Here is a 5,786-nt window from a genome sequence, read left to right as displayed (position 1 = left end):
GATGGTAGTAGTAGAAGTAAGTTTGTAATAATAATACTTTCAATCTCAGAAAATGTTAATGTAGTGTGTAAGTAAACATGCAGAATTACTCGTCATTTTTTATATAAATCAATGAAAATAAATGGTATTTTACATTAGTAGCGGCCAAAACAACAATTAAGGAGTGTATGCATGTTTTTTTTTTTTTAAGAAATTTTCATTTTAACCAAAATATTTCGATTTTGGGCCCATTTTCAATGAGTTGTAAATAACTCACTATTGGAAAATGGGAATCAAGTTGAAGTACTCTAGCCAGGGTAGCACAATTCAAATAGTTTATTTTTTAAGAGTATACATTTTTATTAATTAATTGCTGCATCTGTACTCAATGAAAAAGAAAAATGATAATTATTAAAAATAAAAAAATTATGAATAAATACAAGAATCATTCCATATTGGGCAGAGCTTCAAATAAATAACTGAAGTTGATCATTCAAATGGCTTCACAGAATAAGAACATAAGAATTTGCTTAAAACTAATTGGCGAGATGCAAAACCATAGATATTTTAAGGAATTTTAGACAAATAAAATTGGATTTGTTATTTCAAATAATGTAAAACAAATTTCCAATGAAAAACATGTTCAAAATGTTAATTTATTAAAATAAAGCAGTAAATTTAATGGGTAATAATATTAATTAAGCTGGTAATTATTTTAGAATAGGTACTCATAATAAATTATTTAAATGAAATAAAACAGGGTTTACTTATATATTTTATTTAATGTGTTATGACAAACATTTGTTTCGCCATCTGGGGGCATTATTGTAGTTTGCGTAGGCTTGAGAAAATTCACTTTTTTTTTTTTTTTATCCCACCGGGAATCGAACCTGGAACCCTCCAAACGTGAGGCATCTTAGCCATTACACCATGGGGGTCACCATATTATTGAAGATGCTTAGACAAAATCGCTTAAGGGTCAAAAACAAAAATTTAACTAAACCAGAGAGTTTATACCTTATTAAATAATGCAATAAAATATTGTATTGCTTGATATAAATACACATAACTAAATAAGTATAATAATAAGCCTGTGTCCAGACGGATGAATAATACAGTTCTGTGTGTGAATTAGAAGATGAACCCTGGATGAGTGTTTTTGACTCGATGGCTACTCTCGGGTAAAAATTCTGAAAAAGGAAAACGAGCAGAAATAAGTTCCTCGTCTAGTGGTGGGCGTTCGCCCGCTATTCTCGAGGTCCTAGGTTCGATTCTCAGCAGGGTAAACATGAAATATCGGTTTTTAAAGGTGGTTCTACAGTGCAATATTTCATTCTTCCTAGACTGGCGTCTAAAGCGTTAGACTGATCACCCTATTTTCCACGTAACAAAGATGATAAAGATATGCTGCAGAGTACCGATGCAGTGCCCTTTACACCATTAGGTGCGGACAAGAGAATGATAATGATAAATTTGATTAAATATGATAAATATTTAATAAATGAGTACTTTGAAACCGAAATTCCTTAAATTGATAACCATATTCAATTTTATAATCACTTATATACGTATTACATAGTTCCACATCTAGCCTTATAATATGTTAATGACTTAAAACATAGTATTTTACGATATCATTAATATAAACAAACTTTTAATAGAAATGAAACAAAAATACAAACTATTCTGTTTACAACTAAAATTTAAGTTTATTCCTAGGCCGGGTTGCTTGATAATTCGTAGTACTTGAGTTTTTCCTTTTCCATGGAAAATATTCCATTTTAAAAATAGTTACTGTGCATTACAAAGTCACACATATAAGCTGGCGGTGGCATAAACTTGAACTAAATTTGACATAGAATAATGACATGATTTGAGACTAACAAAGCCTGAAGTAATACAGAGCAACTAACTATTACAGAGAGTTTTCTCAAAGTAGAAGCTTTTTGTGAACAGGAAAGGACAATAAAGGCATCATTCATTCCATTTGAAAAGTGGATGCACGAGTTGCTGCTATGATGGATAGTGTTGTTGTAATTTAAGATCGAGTTTTTGTACTGACATTTCATGGTGGAACTGCATTTAAATTATAATAATACGTATGTAGTTTTATTATTACAATTTAAGATCAGTGTAATTATTTAAAAGAATCTTTTTTTTTATTGATTCTACAGATGTATTTGAACATTTGGTCTAGAAAATTGATCTTCTACAAAAATCAGTAAACCTGAAAATTATTTCTTAAAATAATAAGATATTAAATAAACAACTGAATAAAGCTTTTTTTATGTTTTTTTTTCAATTGCTTGCATTCAACTTGTCATAAAATAGATAGAATAGAATAGATTGACACCATGTGCTCTATTTATTGACATAAATCAATAAATAATTGTAAAAACAAGGTTAAAATAATAAATAATGTTAAAAATACTATACAGGTAATGTTATAATTTATTATAATACTATCTTTTTTGCAATGTAGTGACATTAGAAAAGAAACTAAAAATAATCAAAATGATATAAATTGGTGGTAAAATTGCAGTGCGGGTAGGGATTCCAAATTGCCCGAGTCTACAGAGCGATCAATTGAAAAAAAAGCGAGGAGAAATTGATTTTAAAGCAAGCAATGGTGGGTTTGATCGGTTTAAGTAATGATCAAACTTACATTGCCTTAAAATGATTGGCAAATCGGCCAGTGCAGACATAGAATCAGCTGAAAAATATCCGATAGAGTTCCGTGAAAAATCCCCCATTGATTGTGAAATTTCACTAATCACAGCCATGTCCAGAACGTATCCCCCGCGATCAATGGGGGGGGGTTACCTGTATTGTATTCTCTTTCTGAATTTTCTATGAAATACTGGAAATATTTTAATTTGGCAATACTGAAAAAATCACAGCACACTCCCTTTGTTCCAACTTATATGGCGTCACTCTGTACATTCGATTTATATCTTTTACAAATGATCAAACAACCGGGCAAAAAAACATAATAAATATTATACAGAATATTAATAAAATAGCTGACATCTTTAATTTTATGAAATTAAATGAAAAACGATTTTATAGAAAAAACATACGTAAGATTTTTTACTGAGAATATTAATCCTAACAATAATAAAATTATTAATGTAAAAATATAAAATGACTATTAGTAACTATTTTTTTTAAACTTTTATTTTTTTTATTAAATAAAGGGGTAATTAATGTTTTAACACTGTTTTACAAATTTTCAGTTTTAGGTGGTAAGGGGAGAAATTATATAAATATCACTCATGACAAAACAATGATACATGCGATTTCACATAAAACAAATCTAGCCATATTCTTTCGAAATGTTTTAAAAGAAAAACATGAAAAATATTAGTGATTACATATTAATCTATGCAAAACCATAAACAAAGAATTTCCATAGCGCAACTGTCATAAAAAGATGCATGAGAGAAAAGTAAAGGGTGGTCACACTAGATTGCGATCCACATTTTGAAGTATCATCTTAGTAACATCTCTTTTGAATCAATAGTGTGTTTTAAGATGACAAATGATTTATGTTTTTAATTACTGTCATAACGATAAAGACTTGATGTATGCTGATGTGATAATCTGTTAGCCAAATTTCTGTCGAATTCACCCTTCCAACCTTTTTCTGCGTATCTTCTTACGTAGTCAACCTAAAGTAAATACGCTAGATAAATGTTACATTATCCTAATATTCGACAAATTAGTTATGATTATGTTTCTTAAAATCAGGGCCCATAAAGGCTATTCATCTATTTATGACGAGTTTATAAATTTGAGACTGTAAATATTTTTTCTCTTATGAGTTATATCTTAAAATATTTTTCTATGTAAAATCACAAGGTTACCAACTTGAAAATACTGGTACAATCTATCCGTATCGAAAATTACTTTTATAACCCTTATTAATTACCTTAAGTTCCTACTGAGTGACTGATTTTTTTGTGTTTTTATTTTTTTAACATTAACGCAAAGCTATGTGTGTTTTACAAATATGTTCCACAATAAATGCTTAGCATAAAAATATTTTTTTAAATGTATAAAAATATTAGCATTATAGGTATTCTATCACAATGTTATCATTCGAGTAAAAATGAATATTTCAACGCATTTTTTCCATGAGATTTTTTTAGATTTACAAAATCTACAAATTATAAATATTTTTTTTCTGAATCAAGAGGTCAGAAATCTACTTACACTGTTTACTAACAAAAAGGTTTTAAAACAAAAAATAATAATTCACACTGACATATTTTTTTTTTCACGGTCTAAATTATGTGCTACTTAGAAAGAAGCTTTTAATAAAATATTTATAACAACCTTACATTAAATTAATGCTCTATGCACATATATAAAAATAAATAATATGTTTCCACAATACAGAAATGTTTTCTTTTTTTTATTGATACATAAAACAATATTCACGTGGTGTAAACTTTGAGGACAAACGAGTATATCAGACTTATACATAAAAAATATTATGAATGTATCACAAGTGCACTGTGTTGAGAGTTTTAACAGTATGTGCCAAAATTTAGTTTTTACAATAATGGCTGGCGTTCATTACGGCCAATCTTAAAAATACTTTTGTTTTCCTGAAAAAACTGTACTTTAACAAAACATACATATATTTAGTTAGATTTACGAAGAGTTTGTGTTTGAAATACATGTCGGATCAATTAGATTTTTTTCTGATTGCGTAAACCCCTTTTTTAGATCGACAATATTATACGCAGGCCAACTAACTTTAACTAAATAACCATAATAAAATCTAAAGCTAGCTAGCTGTCATTTGCCTTACCAAATCGCCATCTTGTCTGTGGCAGACATTATATTGAATTCACTGTCTGTGGTACACAATATAAAGTTATTCACAGACATCTGAACAAATTCATCATTCGAACTCCGAGCATTGATATAGTGTTTGATATAACGTTGCATTTATTTTTATTAAGTAGGCACTGTATTGACAAATAAAAACTCCCTCAACAGAAAAATAGGAGATATTAAACACTTTGGTTTTGTTAACACAGACTATTAAATGTATTTAAAAAATAATAACCATATATTAGGCCAAACTAATTTTGATTTCTCTACTCCACTAGCATTACATTTTGTAAAAATATATATTTTTTTTAATATGTGTGTTTTAAATTGCTTTTCAACGATGTACATAAATATATTGATATTTTTGAACTCATGTTTTAACAATCTTTTTTCTCTTAATTCTCATTGCAAATCGTCATGGCTGCCAAAAATGGTAAAAAAACATTTATTTATTGATATTTTTGCATTAAAAGATGCTAAAATATATAGGATACAATACTAAAGCATTTTTGTAACAATTTTTTTTTTTGGCTTTGGTCTAAAAAGTGATAAATAAGGGTATTAGAAGCAAACTTTCTTTCTAGAAATTTCCATTGAAGGAGTTATTTGCGCGAGATATTTGCGAAAAACTTTAAAAAAAAGAATTGTGAGATTTCTAATTATGCTTCACCAACTCAATGGAAAATGCTAAGTTTGCGGTGTCCAGTACAGTTGAAATCTGTTTTTGCAAGATTTAGAGACGGTTTTGAATCACGCTATTATTTAGGTAGGTAGGTTTTTAAGTATAGTTTATTTTGGCATAAGTAACTAATTTTCCATTTTTGGTGGAGATTTCAAAGTTTGCTTCTAATACCCTCAAATACTAAATTTGCAATTGACTTTGACAATTTGACTGGCCGGAAAATTCCATCTCTTTTAGCACAGCTGTTGGCATATAAAAAAAGAGTGAGACACCAAACAAA

Source organism: Micrasema longulum, unplaced genomic scaffold (genome assembly GCF_059751315.1).
Source record: "Micrasema longulum isolate JH-2025_06_02 unplaced genomic scaffold, ASM5975131v1 h1tg000034l, whole genome shotgun sequence".
Lineage (NCBI taxonomy): Eukaryota > Metazoa > Arthropoda > Insecta > Trichoptera > Brachycentridae > Micrasema > Micrasema longulum.
This window is presented reverse-complemented; position numbering follows the sequence as displayed.